This window comes from Heterodontus francisci, chromosome 28, assembly GCF_036365525.1.
Source record: "Heterodontus francisci isolate sHetFra1 chromosome 28, sHetFra1.hap1, whole genome shotgun sequence".
NCBI classification, from domain to species: Eukaryota; Metazoa; Chordata; class Chondrichthyes; order Heterodontiformes; family Heterodontidae; genus Heterodontus; species Heterodontus francisci.
Genome location: NC_090398.1, coordinates 18,774,931 through 18,792,386, shown reverse-complemented (window position 1 = coordinate 18,792,386; position 17,456 = coordinate 18,774,931). Strand labels below are relative to the sequence as shown.

Genomic DNA, 17,456 nt, shown 5'->3' with positions numbered 1-17,456 from the left:
TGCAATACTTGTTAGCTCTGGGATCGAGTATTTCTGGAGTGTTACAATCAACTCTGCTCACCAGATGTGACACAGACAGCTTTTCATAAAATTCGTTCATGGGATGTAGGCATCACTGGCCAGGCCGTCATTTATTGCCCCTCCCTAATTGCCCTTGAGAAGGTGGTGGTGAACTGCCTTCTTGACCACTGCAGTCCATGAGGGGTAGGTGCACACTCAGTGCTGTTAGGAAGTGAGTTCCAGAATTTTGACCCAGCGACAGTGAAGGAACGGCGATAGAGTTCCAAGTCAGGATGGTGTGTGACTTGGATCGGAACTTGCATGGGGTGATGTTCCCATGCATTTGCTGCCCTTGTCCTTTGAGATGGTAGAGGTCGTGGGTTTGGAAGGTGCTGTCTAAGGAGTCTTGGTGTGGTGCGTTGCTGCAGTGCATCGTGTAGATGGTCCACACTGCTGCCACTGTGCGTCGGTGGTGGAGGGAGTGAATGTTTGCAGATGGGGTGCCAATCAAATGGGTTGCTTGGTCCTGGATGGTGTCGAGCTTCTTGAGTGTTGTTGGAGCTGCACCCATCCAGGCAAGTGGAGAGTCTTCCATCACACTCCTGACTTGTGCCTTGTAGATGGTGGACAGGGTTTGGGGAGTCAGGAGGTGAGTTACTCGCCTCAGGATTCCTAGCCTCTGACCTGCTCTTGTAGCCACAGTATTTATATGGCTACTCCAGTTCAGTTTCTGGTCAATGGATGTTGATAATGGGGGATACAGCGATGGCAATGCCATTGAATGTCGAGGGGAGATGGTTAGACTCTCTCTTCTTGGAGATGGTCATTGTCTGGCACTTGTGTGGCACGAATGTTATTTGCAACTTAACAGCCCAAGCCGGGATATTGTCCTGGTCTTGCTGCATTTCTACACGGACTGCTTCAGTATCTGAGGAGTCGCGAATCTTGCTGAACATTGTGCAATCATCAGTGAACATCCACACTTCTGACCTCATGAATGAAGGAAGGTCATTGATGAAGCAGCAGAAGGTGGTTGGGCCTCGGACACTACCCTGAGGAACTCCTGCAGTGATGTCCTGGAGCTCAGATGATTGACCTGCAACAGCCACAACCATCTTCCTTTGCGCTAGGTATGACTGTAGCCAGCTGAGGGTTTTCCCCCTAATTCCCATTAACTTTAGTTATGCTAGGGCTCCTTGACGCCATACTTAGTCAAATGCTGCCTTGATGTCAAGGGCAGACACTCTCACCTCACCTCTTGAGTTCAGCTCTTTCATCCATGTTTGAACCAAGGCTGTAATGAGGTCAGGAGCTGAGTGGCCCTGGAGGAACCCAAACTGAGCATCACTGAGCAGGTTATTGCTAAGTAAGTGCTGCTTGATGGCACTATTGATGACACCTTCCATCGCTTTACTGATGATTGAGAGTAGATTGAGAGTAGACTGATGGGGCGGTAATTGGCCACCTTGGACTTGTCCTGCTTTTTGTGTACAGGACATACCTTGGCAATTTTCCACATTGCTGGGTAAATGCCAGTGTTATAGCTGTACTGGAACAGCTTGGCTAGCGGCGCGGCAGGTTCTGGAGCACAGGTCTTCAGCACCATGATTCACGGCTAGACGTGGCAGGACTACAGAGCTTAGATCTGATCCGTTGGTTATGGGATTGCTTAGCTCTGTCTATCGCCTGTTGCTTACGCAGTTTGGCATGCAAGTAGTCCTGAATTGTAGCTTCACCAGGTTGACACCTCATTTTGAGGTATGTCTGGTGCTGCTCCTGCTCCTGGCATACCCTCCTGCACTCTTCATTGAACCAGGGTTGGTCTCCTGGCTTGAAGGTAATGGTAGAGTGGGGGATATGCCGGGCCATGAGGTTACAGATTGTGGTTGAGTACAATTCTGCTGCTGCTGATGGCCCACAGCGCCTCATGGATGCCCAGTTTTGCATTGCTAGATCTGTTCGAAATCTATCCCATTTAGCACGGTGGTAGTGCCACACAACACGATGGACGGTATCTTCAATGTGAAGGCGGGACTTCGTCTCCACGAGGACTGTGCGGTGGTCACTTCTACTAATACTGTCATGGACAGAAGCATCTGTGGCAGGCAGATTGGTGAGGACGAGGTCAAGTATGTTTTTCCCTCTTGTTGGTTCTCCCACCACCTGCCACAGACCCAGTCTAGCAGCTATGTCCTTTCGTACTCGGCCTGCTCGATGTGTAGTAGTGCTACCGAGCCACTCTTGGTGAAGGACATTGAAGTCCCCCACCCAGAGTGCATTTTGCGCCCTTGCCACAGTCAGTGTTTCATCTAAGTGGTGTTCAACATGGAGGACTACTGACTCATCAGCTGAGGGAGAGCAGTCGGTGGTAATCAGTAGGAGGTTCCCTTGCCCGTGTTTGACCTGATACCAGATCAAAAATCATTCGAACTCAACCATGAATATATTCAATGACCCAGCCTCCATTGCTCTCTGGGGCAGAGAATTCTAAAGATGAACAACCCTCTGAGAGAAGAAATTGCTTCTCATCTCTGTCATAAATGGGAAATCCTTTATTTTTAAACTGTGCCCCCTGGTTCTTGATTTCTTTTTTTTAAAATTTATTTAGAGATACAGCACTGACACAGGCCCTTCAGCCCACCGAGTCTGTGCCGACCAACAACCACCCATTTATACTAACCCTACAGTAATTCCATATTTCTTACCACCTACTTACACTAGGGGCAATTTACAATGACCAATTTACCTATCACCTGTAAGTCTTTGGCTGTGGGAGGAAACCGGAGCACCCAGCGAAAACCCACGCGGTCACAGGGAGAACTTGCAAATTTCGCACAGGCAGCACCCAGAATCGAGCCCGGGTCCCTGGAGCTGTGAGGCTGCAGTGCTAACCACTGCACCACTGTGCTGCCCCCAAGATGAGAAACATTTTGACTCTAAAATACACACAACATTCACTCAATCCTGTGTGTTTTGAAACAGAAACTGATCTCACTTCACAATCCATTACTCGGCCTCATGCTGGAGAATTGTTCCCCGTGGTCAGACTTTGTCAGTCTCAGTCTCACCATTTCCTGCCTCACCCTGTAACCTTTGTGTACTGTCTACAGGACCAGTGTTTCTCAGAGTAAATGGGACTTTCTCTTGCCTTTCTCCCCAGTTGATCTATGACAGCTGATTGAATGGGAAGGGTTCTCTCTGGTTGGTGGTCTCACAATCCTGTGCTGGTTCACCTGCTGTTGTTCCTCAGTCGACAATCCCTGCTTACTTCCAGCTGTGGACCTTTCTCATCACTCCGTCATTCACCAGGAGATCTAACTATAGCGGGGCAGAAAATGAGAATAACATTGTTTCCCTCAAGATAAATGCAATGTTCATTTGTTCTCTAAGGTTTAATAAAAAAGGTAACAAAATTAAATACAATAAATATTTCATTTAATAAACAGCCTCAAGTAGCTGTGCTCCAACATTCCAAGTCCCTTTAAAGCCGCAGCCACAGCATGTGAGAAACTAATTCTTCAGTCCCTTGTTCAAAGAGATCATGAATTCCATGTCTCCCGATAGTCAGTCCCTGGGTAAAGCCAGCTCATTTCTCATGTCTCAATCTTCAGTCCATGGTTAGATGCAGTTCATTCCCCATGACTCAAGGTTCAGTCCCCAGTTAGTAACAGTTCATTCCCCATGACTCAAGGTTCAGTCCCCAGTTAGTAACAGTTCATTCCCCATGTCTCAAGGTTCAGTCCCCAGTTAGTAACAGTTCATTCCCCATGACTCAAGGTTCAGTCCCCAGTTAGTAACAGTTCATTCCCCATGACTCAAGGTTCAGTCCCCAGTTAGTAACAGTTCATTCCCCATGTCTCAAGGTTCAGTCCCCAGTTAGTAACAGTTCATTCCCCATGACTCAAGGTTCAGTCCCCAGTTAGTAACAGTTCATTCCCCATGACTCAAGGTTCAGTCCCCAGTTAGTAACAGTTCATTCCCCATGTCTCAAGGTTCAGTCCCCAGTTAGGAACAGTCCATTCCCCATGTCTCAAGTTTCTGTCCCCAGTTAGTAACAGTTCATTCCACATGACTCAAGGTTCAGTCCCCAGTTAGTAACAGTTCATTCCCCATGTCTCAAGGTTCTGTCCCCAGTTAGTAACAGTTCATTCCCCATGACTCAAGGTTCAGTCCCCAGTTAGTAACAGTTCATTCCCCATGTCTCAAGGTTCAGTCCCCAGTTAGTAACAGTCCATTCCCCATGTCTCAAGGTTCTGTCCCCAGTTAGTAACAGTTCATTCCTCATGACTCAAGGTTCAGTCCCCAGTTAGTAACACTTCATTCCTCATGACTCAAGGTTCAGTCCCCAGTTAGTAACAGTTCATTCCCCATGTCTCAAGGTTCAGTCCCCAGTTAGTAACAGTTCATTCCTCATGACTCAAGGTTCAGTCCCCAGTTAGTAACACTTCATTCCTCATGACTCAAGGTTCAGTCCCCAGTTAGTAACAGTTCATTCCCCATGTCTCAAGGTTCAGTCCCCAGTTAGTAACAGTTCATTCCCCATGACTCAAGGTTCAGTCCCCAGTTAGTAACAGTTCATTCCCCATGTCTCAAGGTTCAGTCCCCAGTTAGTAACAGTTCATTCCCCATGACTCAAGGTTCAGTCCCCAGTTAGTAACAGTTCATTCCCCATGACTCAAGGTTCAGTCCCCAGTTAGTAACAGTTCATTCCCCATGTCTCAAGGTTCAGTCCCCAGTTAGGAACAGTCCATTCCCCATGTCTCAAGTTTCTGTCCCCAGTTAGTAACAGTTCATTCCTCATGACTCAAGGTTCAGTCCCCAGTTAGTAACAGTTCATTCCCCATGTCTCAAGGTTCTGTCCCCAGTTAGTAACAGTTCATTCCCCATGACTCAAGGTTCAGTCCCCAGTTAGTAACAGTTCATTCCCCATGTCTCAAGGTTCAGTCCCCAGTTAGTAACAGTCCATTCCCCATGTCTCAAGGTTCTGTCCCCAGTTAGTAACAGTTCATTCCTCATGACTCAAGGTTCAGTCCCCAGTTAGTAACACTTCATTCCTCATGACTCAAGGTTCAGTCCCCAGTTAGTAACAGTTCATTCCCCATGTCTCAAGGTTCAGTCCCCAGTTAGTAACAGTTCATTCCTCATGACTCAAGGTTCAGTCCCCAGTTAGTAACAGTTCATTCCCCATGTCTCAAGGTTCTGTCCCCAGTTAGTAACAGTTCATTCCTCATGACTCAAGGTTCAGTCCCCAGTTAGTAACACTTCATTCCTCATGACTCAAGGTTCAGTCCCCAGTTAGTAACAGTTCATTCCCCATGTCTCAAGGTTCAGTCCCCAGTTAGTAACAGTTCATTCCCCATGTCTCAAGGTTCAGTCCCCAGTTAGTAACAGTTCCTTCCCCATGTCTCAAGGTTCAGTCCCCAGTTAGTAACAGTCCATTCCCCATGTCTCAAGGTTCAGTCCCCAGTTAGTAACAGTTCCTTCCCCATGTCTCAAGGTTCAGTCCCCAGTTAGTAACAGTCCATTCCCCATGTCTCAAGTTTCTGTCCCCAGTTAGTAACAGTTCATTCCCCATGTCTCAAGGTTCTGTCCCCAGTTAGTAACAGTTCATTCCTCATGACTCAAGGTTCAGTCCCCAGTTAGTAACACTTCATTCCTCATGACTCAAGGTTCAGTCCCCAGTTAGTAACAGTTCATTCCCCATGTCTCAAGGTTCAGTCCCCAGTTAGTAACAGTTCATTCCCCATGTCTCAAGGTTCAGTCCCCAGTTAGTAACAGTTCCTTCCCCATGTCTCAAGGTTCAGTCCCCAGTTAGTAACAGTCCATTCCCCATGTCTCAAGGTTCAGTCCCCAGTTAGTAACAGTTCCTTCCCCATGTCTCAAGGTTCAGTCCCCAGTTAGTAACAGTCCATTCCCCATGTCTCAAGTTTCTGTCCCCAGTTAGTAACAGTTCATTCCTCATGACTCAAGGTTCAGTCCCCAGTTAGTAACAGTTCATTCCCCATGTCTCAAGGTTCAGTCCCCAGTTAGTAACAGTTCAATCCCCATGTCTCAAGGTTCAGTCCCCAGTTAGTAACAGTCCATTCCCCATGTCTCAAGTTTCTGTCCCCAGTTAGTAACAGTTCATTCCTCATGACTCAAGGTTCAGTCCCCAGTTAGTAACAGTTCATTCCCCATGTCTCAAGGTTCAGTCCCCAGTTAGTAACAGTTCATTCCCCATGTCTCAAGGTTCAGTCCCCAGTTAGTAACGGTTCATTCCTCATGACTCAAGGTTCAGTCCCCAGTTAGTAACAGTTCATTCCTCATGACTCAAGGTTCAGTCCCCAGTTAGTAACAGTTCATTCTCCATATCTCAAGGTTCAGTCCCCAGTTAGTAACAGTTCATTCCCCATGACTCAAGGTTCAGTCCCCAGTTAGTAACAGTTCATTCCTCATGACTCAAGGTTCAGTCCCCAGTTAGTAACAGTTCATTCTCCATATCTCAAGGTTCAGTCCCCAGTTAGTAACAGTCCATTCCCCATGTCTCAAGTTTCTGTCCCCAGTTAGTAACAGTTCATTCCTCATGACTCAAGGTTCAGTCCCCAGTTAGTAACAGTTCATTCCCCATGTCTCCAGGTTCAGTCCCCAGTTAGTAACAGTTCATTCCCCATGTTTCCAGGTTCAGTCCCCAGTTAGTAACAGTTCATTCCCCATGTCTCAAGGTTCAGTCCCCAGTTAGTAACAGTTCATTCCCCATGTCTCAAGGTTCTGTCCCCAGTTAGTAATAGTTCATTCCCCATGTCTCAAGGTTCTGTCCCCAGTTAGTAACAGTTCATTCCCCATGTCTCAAGGTTCAGTCCCCAGTTAGTAACAGTCCATTCCCCATGTCTCAAGTTTCAGTCCCCAGTTAGTAACAGTTCATTCTCCATGACTCAAGGTTCAGTCCCCAGTTAGTAACAGTTCATTCCCCATGTCTCAAGGTTCTGTCCCCAGTTAGTAACAGTTCATTCCCCATGTCTCAAGGTTCAGTCCCCAGTTAGTAACAGTCCATTCCCCATGTCTCAAGTTTTTGTCCCCAGTTAGTAACAGTTCATTCTCCATGACTCAAGGTTCAGTCCCCAGTTTATAACAGTCCATTCCCCATGTCTCAAGTTTCTGTCCCCAGTTAGTAACAGTTCATTCCCCATGACTCAAGGTTCAGTCCCCAGTTAGTAACAGTTCATTCCCCATGTCTCAAGGTTCTGTCCCCAGTTAGTAACAGTTCATTCTCCATGACTCAAGGTTCTGTCCCCAGTTAGTAACAGTTCATTCTCCATGACTCAAGGTTCAGTCCCCAGTTAGTAACAGTCCATTCCCCATGTCTCAAGGTTCTGTCCCCAGTTAGTAACAGTTCATTCTCCATGACTCAAGGTTCAGTCCCCAGTTAGTAACAGTCCATTCCCCATGTCTCAAGTTTCTGTCCCCAGTTAGTAACAGTTCATTCTCCATGACTCAAGGTTCTGTCCCCAGTTAGTAACAGTTCATTCTCCATGACTCAAGGTTCAGTCCCCAGTTAGTAACAGTCCATTCCCCATGTCTCAAGTTTCTGTCCCCAGTTAGTAACAGTTCATTCTCCATGACTCAAGGTTCTGTCCCCAGTTAGTAACAGTTCATTCTCCATGACTCAAGGTTCAGTCCCCAGTTAGTAACAGTCCATTCCCCATGTCTCAAGGTTCAGTCCCCAGTTAGTAACAGTTCATTCTCCATGACTCAAGGTTCTGTCCCCAGTTAGTAACAGTTCATTCCCCATGTCTCAAGGTTCAGTCCCCAGTTAGTAACAGTTCATTCTCCATGACTCAAGGTTCTGTCCCCAGTTAGTAACAGTTCATTCTCCATGACTCAAGGTTCAGTCCCCAGTTAGTAACAGTCCATTCCCCATGTCTCAAGGTTCAGTCCCCAGTTAGTAACAGTTCATTCCCCATGACTCAAGGTTCAGTCCCCAGTTAGTAACAGTCCATTCCCCATGACTCAAGGTTCTGTCCCCAGTTAGTAACAGTTCATTCTCCATGACTCAAGGTTCAGTCCCCAGTTAGTAACAGTCCATTCCCCATGTCTCAAGGTTCAGTCCCCAGTTAGTAACAGTTCATTCTCCATGACTCAAGGTTCTGTCCCCAGTTAGCAACAGTTCATTCTCCATGACTCAAGGTTCAGTCCCCAGTTAGTAACAGTCCATTCCCCATGTCTCAAGGTTCAGTCCCCAGTTAGTAACAGTTCATTCCCCATGACTCAAGGTTCAGTCCCCAGTTAGTAACAGTCCATTCCCCATGACTCAAGGTTCTGTCCCCAGTTAGTAACAGTTCATTCCCCATGTCTCTTCAGTTCCCAATTAGAGACAGTGCATGCAGTGAATGAGTAAAATTGGAAGCCACCAGCAATGAACTTGCTTTTCTTTTTTTGTGAATGGTAATTTACATGCACAACTGGACAATATACATTTACATGTCGACAACAAAATCGCTATGAGTGAAAATTAGAATCAGTAACTGAATGATTTAAAGTAGACTGCGTAATTAAATACAGCCTACACTTAGTCTGAAGAGGCATCAAATCACTATCTTTAGAAATATGAACAGTACTTGGGGAATTGGAGTTTGAGGATTTATCGGGATCACTCTCGAGATACAATAGATGTGATTGGGGAATTGGAGTTTGAGGATTTATCAGGATCACTCTCGAGATACAACAGATGTGATTGGGGAATTGGAGATTGAGGATTTATCAGGATCACTCTCGAGATACAACAGATGTGATTGGGGAATTGGAGTTTGAGGATTTATCAGGATCACTCTCGAGATACAACAGATGTGATTGGGGAATTGGAGATTGAGGATTTATCAGGATCACTCTCGAGATACAATAGATGTGATTGGGGAATTGGAGATTGAGGATTTATCAGGATCACTCTCGAGATACAACAGATGTGATTGGGGAATTGGAGTTTGAGGATTTATCAGGATCACTCTCGAGATACATTAGATGTGATTGGGGAATTGGAGTTTGAGGATTTATCAGGATCACTCTCGAGATACAACAGATGTGATTGGGGAATTGGAGTTTGAGGATTTATCAGGATCACTCTCGAGATACATTAGATGCGATTGGGGAATTGGAGTTTGAGGATTTATCAGGATCACTCTCGAGATACAACAGATGTGATTGGGGAATTGGAGTTTGAGGATTTATCAGGATCACTCTCGAGATACAATAGATGTGATTGGGGAATTGGAGTTTGAGGATTTATCAGGATCACTCTCGAGATACAACAGATGTGATTGGGGAATTGGAGTTTGAGGATTTATCAGGATCACTCTCGAGATACAACAGATGTGATTGGGGAATTGGAGTTTGAGGATTTATCAGGATCACTCTCGAGATACATTAGATGCGATTGGGGAATTGGAGTTTGAGGATTTATCAGGATCACTCTCGAGATACATTAGATGTGATTGGGGAATTGGAGTTTGAGGATTTATCGGGATCACTCTCGAGATAAATAGATGTGATTGGGGAATTGGAGTTTGAGGATTTATCAGGATCACTCTCGAGATACAATAGATGTGATTGGGGAATTGGAGTTTGAGGATTTATCGGGATCACTCTCGAGATACAATAGATGTGATTGGGGAATTGGAGTTTGAGGATTTATCAGGATCACTCTCAAGATACAATTGATGTGATTGGGGAATTGGAGTTTGAGGATTTATCAGGATCACTCTCAAGATACAATAGATGTGATTGGGGAATTGGAGCCTGTGGATTTATCAGGATCACTCTCGAGATACAATTGATGTGATTGGGGAATTGGAGTTTGAGGATTTATCGGGATCACTCTCGAGATACAATAGATGTGATTGGGGAATTGGAGTTTGAGGATTTATCAGGATCACTCTCGAGATACAATAGATGTGATTGGGGAATTGGAGTTTGAGGATTTATCAGGATCACTCTCGAGATACAATAGATGTGATTGGGGAATTGGAGTTTGAGGATTTATCGGGATCACTCTCGAGATACAATAGATGCGATTGGGGAATTGGAGCCTGTGGATTTATTGGGATCATTCTCGAGATACACTAGATGTGATTGGGGAATTGGAGTTTGAGGATTTATCAGGATCACTCTCGAGATACAATAGATGTGATTGGGGAATTGGAGTTTGAGGATTTATCAGGATCACTCTCGAGATACAATAGATGTGATTGGGGAATTGGAGTTTGAGGATTTATCAGGATCACTCTCAAGATACAATTGATGTGATTGGGGAATTGGAGTTTGAGGATTTATCAGGATCACTCTCAAGATACAATTGATGTGATTGGGGAATTGGAGTTTGAGGATTTATCGGGATCACTCTCGAGATACAATAGATGTGATTGGGGAATTGGAGTTTGAGGATTTATTGGGATCATTCTCGAGATACAATAGATGTGATTGAGGAATTGGAGTTTGAGGATTTATCAGGATCACTCTCGAGATACAATAGATGCGATTGGGGAATTGGAGTTTGAGGATTTATCGGGATCACTCTCGAGATACAATAGATGCGATTGGGGAATTGGAGTTTGAGGATTTATCGGGATCACTCTCGAGATACAATAGATGCGATTGGGGAATTGGAGTTTGAGGATTTAACGGAATCACTCTCGAGATACAATAGATGTGATTGGGGAATTGGAGTTTGAGGATTTATCGGGATCACTCTCGAGATACAATAGATGTGATTGGGGAATTGGAGTTTGAGGATTTATCGGGATCACTCTCGAGATACAATAGATGTGATTGGGGAATTGGAGTTTGAGGATTTATCGGGATCACTCTCGAGATACAATAGATGTGATTGGGGAATTGGAGTTTGAGGATTTATCGGAATCACTCTCGAGATACAATAGATGTGATTGGGGAATTGGAGTTTGAGGATTTATCGGGATCACTCTCGAGATACAATAGATGCGATTGGGGAATTGGAGTTTGAGGATTTATCGGGATCACTCTCGAGATACAATAGATGCGATTGGGGAATTGGAGTTTGAGGATTTATCGGGATCACTCTCGAGATACAATAGATGCGATTGGGGAATTGGAGTTTGAGGATTTATCAGGATCACTCTCGAGATACAATAGATGTGATTGGGGAATTGGAGTTTGAGGATTTATCGGAATCACTCTCGAGATACAATAGATGTGATTGGGGAATTGGAGTTTGAGGATTTATCGGGATCACTCTCGAGATACAATAGAAGCGATTGGGGAATTGGAGTTTGAGGATTTATCGGGATCACTCTCGAGATACAATAGATGTGATTGGGGAATTGGAGTTTGAGGATTTATCGGAATCACTCTCGAGATACAATAGATGTGATTGGGGAATTGGAGTTTGAGAATTTATCGGGATCACTCTCGAGATACAATAGATGCGATTGGGGAATTGGAGTTTGAGGATTTATCGGGATCACTCTCGAGATACAATAGATGTGATTGGGGAATTGGAGTTTGAGGATTTATCGGAATCACTCTCGAGATACAATAGATGTGATTGGGGAATTGGAGTTTGAGGATTTATCGGGATCACTCTCGAGATACAATAGATGCGATTGGGGAATTGGAGTTTGAGGATTTATCGGAATCACTCTCGAGATACAATAGATGTGATTGGGGAATTGGAGTTTGAGAATTTATCGGGATCACTCTCGAGATACAATAGATGCGATTGGGGAATTGGAGTTTGAGGATTTATCGGGATCACTCTCGAGATACAATAGATGTGATTGGGGAATTGGAGTTTGAGGATTTATCGGAATCACTCTCGAGATACATTAGATGTGATTGGGGAATTGGAGTTTGAAGATTCAATAGTGTAAGAAATTATTGATGAAGATAGAATCCTTTCAATCTTTGGATGTTTATATAAATGGGGTCAGTATAGATCAATAAGTTACTGACCAATTTCATCTAAAGAAACCTTCTTTACTGATCCATGATGAAGTATTTGGAGATAAATTCCAGGGCATTTCATTTACATAAACAGATATTTAACTGAAGCCGTGCACAATTGGTGGCCGAGGTGGAGCATGCTCACTGCCACTACTGTGTCAGAACTCTGCATCAATTAATGACCCTCAGTTAGTCCGCTCCTCCTATTGCCTACAATCAGATTGACAGCTCTTCCAATCAATCCGAAAACACGGAGCCCATAGCCCCGCTCACACCTTCGACCAGCACTGCGTTATGTTGCTTTTATTTTATTCTTTCATGGGATGTGGTCATCGCGGTCATGGCCAACATTTATTTCACATCCCTAATTGCTCGAGAAGGTGGTGGTGAGCTGCCTTCATAAACCACTGAAGTCCATGCGTTGTAAGTACACCCACAGTGCTGTGAGGCAGGGAGTTCCAGGATGTTGACACAGCGACAGTGAATAAATGGCAATAGAGTTCCAGGTCACTATGGTGTGTGACTTGGAGGGACGCTTACTGACGGTGGTGTTCTCATGCATCTGCTGCCCTTGGCCTTGTAGGTGGTATACAGTAAATAGAAAAGTCCTGGGGAAAATTGATGTCCAGAGAGATTTGGGTGTTCAGGTCCACTGTTCCCTGAAGGTGGCAACGCAGGTAAATAGAGTGGTCAAGAACGCATACGGCATGCTTTCCTTCATCGGACGGGGTATTGAGTACAAGAGTTGGCAGGTCATGTTACAGTTGTATAGGACTTTGGTTCGGCCACATTTGGAATACTGCGTACAGTTCTGGTCGCCACATTATCAAAAGGATGTGGATGCTTTGGAGAGGGTGCAGAGGAGGTTCACCAGGATGTTGCCTGGTATGGAGGGCGCTAGCTATGAAGAGAGGTTGAGTAGATTAGGATTATTTTCATTAGAAAGACGGAGGTTGAGGGGGGACCTGATTGAGGTGTACAAAATCATGAGAGGTATAGACAGGGTGGACAGCAAGAGGCTTTTTCCCAGAGTGGGGGTTTCAATTACTAGAGGACACGAGTTCAAAGTGAAAGGGGAAATGTTTAGGGGGGATATGCGTGGAAAGTTCTTTACGCAGAGGGTGGTGGGCACCTGGAACGCGTTGCCAGCGGAGGTGGTAGACGCGGGCACGATGGAGTCTTTTAAGATGTATCTAGACAGATACATGAATGGGCAGGAAGAAAAGAGATACAGAAGCTTAGAAAATAGGCGACATGTTTAGAGAGAGGATCTGGATCGGCGCAGGTTTGGAGGGCCGAAGGGCCTGTTCCTGTGCTGTAATTATCTTTGTTCTTTGTTCTTTGTTCTTTGGTAGAGGTAATGGGTCTGGAAGGTACTGTCAAAGGAGCCTTGGCAAGTTGCTCCACTGCATCTTGTAGATGGTACACACTGCCTCTATTGTGTGCCAATGGTGGAGGGAGTGACTGCTTAAGGTGTTGGATGGGGTGCTGATGAATCAGGTTGCTTTGTCCTGTATGGTGTCGAGCTTCTTGGGTGTTGTTGGGAGCTGCACTCAGCTTAGATTAACACCGGTCATAGACAGAATGTTTGAAACTACTATTAAAAATTTTATAGCAGGGCATTTAGAAACATTCAAGGTAATCAGGCAGAGTCAACATGGTTTTGTGAAAGGGAAATCATATTTAACCAATTTATAGGAGTTCTTTGAAGAAGTAACATGTGCTGTGGATAAAGGGGAACCGGTGGATGTACTGTACTTAAATTTCCAGAAGGCATTTAATAAGGTGCCACATCAAAGGTTATTGTGGAAAATGAAAGCTCACAGTGTAGGGGGGTAATAACATGTTAAGGTTATTATTGGCATTGAAAGAAGATTGGCTTGCTAACAGGAAACAGAGAATAGGCATAAATTGGTCATTTTCCGGTTGGCAAGATGTAATGAGTGGTGTGCCATCGGATCAGTGCTGGGGCCTCCACTTTTGCAATTTATATAAATGACTTGGATGAAGGGACTGAAGGTATGTTATCAAGTTTGCTGATGACATAAAGATAGGTAGGAAAATAAGTTGTGAAGAGAACATAAGGAGGCGACAAAGGGATATAGATAGGTTATGTGACTGGCTAAAGATCTGATAAATGGAGTATAATGTGGAAAAATGTGAAATTGTCCATTTTGGCAGGATGAATTAAAAAAAAAAGCATATTATCTAGATGGTGAGAGATTGCAGAACTCTGAGATGCAGAGGGATCTGGGTGTCCTCATGCATGAGTTTAGTACGCAGGTACAGCATGTAATTAGGAAAGCGAATGGAATGTTATCATTTATTGCGAGGGGAATTGAATACAAAAGTAGGGAGGTTATGCTTCAGTTATACAGGATATTGTGGAGACCACATCTGGAGTACTGTGTACAGTATTGGTCTGCTTATTTAAGGAAGGATGGAAATGCAGTGGAAGCATTTCACAGAAGATTTACTGGACTAATACCTGGAATGGGTGGGTTGTCCTATGAGGAAAGGTTGGACAGGCTGGACTGGAGTTTAGAAGAGTAAAGGGTGACTTAATTGAAATATATAAGATTCTGACAGTGTGGATGTAGGAGGAAGTTTCCTCTTATGGAAGAATCTAGAACTAAGGGCTACTGTTTAGACATAAGAGGTCGCCCATTTAAGACAGAGATGAGGAGAGGGTTGTGAATCTTTGGAATTCTCTTCCCCAAAAGGTAGTGGAAGCTGTGTCTTTGAATATTTTTAAGACAGAGGTAGATAGATTCTTGCTCAGCAAGGAAGTGAAAGGTTATCGGGGGTAGACAGGAATGTGGAGTTGAGGTTACAATCAGATCAGCAATGAGCTTATTGAAGGGCAGGGCAGGTTAGAAGGGCCGAGTGACCTACTCCTGCTCTTATTTCATATGTTTATCCCGGTGGGGGATGCAGCAATGGTAATGTCATTAAATGCCAAGGGGAGATGGTTAGTTTCTCTCTTCCTGGAGATGCTCTTTGCCTGGCACTTGTGTGGCGTCAATGTTACTTGCCACTGGAGCATGGCTACCCGACCCAAACCAGACAGGACCTGATGACGTGTCGGGGTCGGGTTGGGTCGTTCTTTCGGGTCTGGCATTTGGGCTCGGGTCAGGTCGCACCAGGTCGGACACACACTAACACTATCAGAGCCTTGCGTAACAACTGCTTACCCACTGTTTTTTTCAGGTTGTTTTTCTTCAGGTTTGCACTTGCTGATGTTCTATATTCAGTATATTCACACCTAATCTGTACTAATGCTTTGTCTTTCAAAACACCATTAACATATTGTTTGCCTTTGCTCCGTGACCTTTTGGTCAGCTATGTGGCCTGGTCCAATCTGCACCTTCTCCTTTGTTATCTCTTGCCCAACCCCCACCTCACTTGTTTATAATCTGTGACTTTTCTAATATTTGTCAGTTCCGAAGAAGGGTCACTGACCCGAAACGTTAACTCTGCTTCTCTTTCCACAGATGCTGCCAGACCTGCTGAGTGAATCCAGCATTTCTTGTTTTTGCTTGCGTAACAATTGTTTGTGAAACACTAGAAAACGCAGATCTTTTGAAGTGTGTTTCCTACTCTGCTTGGTATTTCAACTTACTGTGTACTAATCAATAAACGGTTCTTACCTACACTGTAGCAGAACTCAGGCCCAGGCTCATAATTATCCGGTTAGCCCTTTCTTACCCTTTCCTGATTCTAGGGGTGTTGAAAGTCTTTGCCATTTTAATCTAAATGAAATATTTACAATGTAATCAGTTGCTGCACTGTTATGTAATAAGATGTTTTTAATGAGTTCTATTTTTCATTGACACAAATTTAAATTTTTTGTGTTTAGTTTATCTCTTGGTTTCCCTTCGTGCTTTGTATTCTTGGTGACAAAAGCAGTTTAACAGCTTCAATCTGCATTAATAGGAACTTGGCCCTTTTCTTTAATTGCACAGTTTTCAAATGAATCGACTGCATCTCGTTAGGGGTTAGTAAGACTTCTCGTGCCTGCCTCAAAACATATTGTATTGAATAAAGAAAGTAAAGGAGGCTTGTGAAGTAAATTAAGAGATTTATAGGGGAAAGACAACGAATTAGGCTTTGAATTTGGAATATATTTAATTAATTGTCAGACCTGATAAATCACTGTTTTTAGTTTAATGTGGCCTCAGTGTTTATGGATAATTTATGAAATTAAGACGCATTTTTCATATACAAATCTGGGCATTGGTACTTAACAGTTGATATATAATTTTGAATATATTTTAATTCCTTTATTCATGTGACAAAGCGGTCGTAAATCAGTTAATATTTTTGTTTGCAAAATCTGACCTACTGGATTAAAATATTGAATCAAGGAGATACATTTCAAAGATTACTGGACTAGTAATCCAGAGACCTGGACTCAATCCAGTGACGGCAGGACGTCAAGGCAGGAAACACTCCGCACTGCTCTGCAGTGAATGATTCCATCGAAAGTAGAGTACCACCTCTTTAATATAGGAATGTATATTTTATAATTAATCACTCAGGACCTTCCTGGTCTCTGCATCTCAGCTGCTCACTGGATAAACCTGCAGCAAGTATTTCAACCTGTAAAGCAGGAGTCTAGGTCATGTATAATGATATTTTCTGAGCCTTCGGGCAATGCTGTGTTTATTTTAAGCAATACAGATACTGGTACAGTGTGGGATAACCTGTCTGGGCACAACTCCATGGGTTTCTGTTTAACTAGTGACCAAACAATCACTAACTTCTATGGTAACAATCTTCGGCTCACTACCTCCAGTACATGGCTCCAGTATTAATGTACTTTTTAAACAACCTTTCAAGTCCATTTACAGTTTTTGTTGTTTACCTGCACAAGCTTAAAAAGTAAAAAACAGAAGCTGGGTTTACTGAACATTCCGGTGGTCGGGTCGGGCATGGGAAAGAATGAAAGGACTCGGGCCGGATCGGGTTTCATTTACAGACCCGAGCAGGCCTTCACTTTCCACTTACCAGCCCAAGCCTGAATGATGTCCAGGTCTTTCTGCCCCGGAGAGAGATGCGACTGCTTACAGAACATCGGCACAGGTTCAACCATGATCGCCCATAGTACAACTCGAGGGTCATAGTACTGAGACGTTAACTCTGTTTCACTCTCCATAGATGCTGCAGGACCTGCTGAGCCTTTCCAACATTTTCTGATTATTATTTTGTTTAAATAATCGCTAGCAAAGCAGCCAGGCTCAAACACAGTCTGGCTTCCTCGAACACCCGGGATTTCCTGCACACACGCACTGTTCCTCCCTGCTGGTAATCCAGGCATTTCCAGTGACATAAACAAAAACAGAAAATGTTGGAAATTCTCAGCAGGTCAGACAGCATCTGTGGAGAGAACAGCAGAATGAGTATTTCAGGTCAATGATCTTTCATCAGAATCCAATTCACAGGAAGTATTAATAAACTAAATCTCACAAAGTCTTGGTAAAATATGTAGGTGGTAAGGAGCATCC

General features: G+C 44.1%; 1 protein-coding gene across 6 annotated transcripts in view; it reads right to left on the bottom strand.

Annotated features, from left to right (window-relative positions):
- LOC137385112 (NACHT, LRR and PYD domains-containing protein 3-like) overlaps positions 1-17,456 on the bottom strand; it is an 84,398-nt gene that overhangs the window by 57,167 nt on the left and 9,775 nt on the right. For 3 of the 6 annotated variants that reach the window (XR_010977735.1, XM_068059895.1, XM_068059894.1), the window contains one exon: positions 3,149-3,318. The exons of 1 other annotated variant lie outside the window; for it this stretch is intronic. The gene's annotated coding sequence lies outside the window, so the exon portion shown is untranslated. Of the gene's footprint in view, positions 1-3,148; positions 3,319-16,959; positions 17,111-17,456 lie in introns of those variants that run through there. 2 more of the 6 variants (XM_068059896.1, XM_068059898.1) reach the window with 2 other exon arrangements.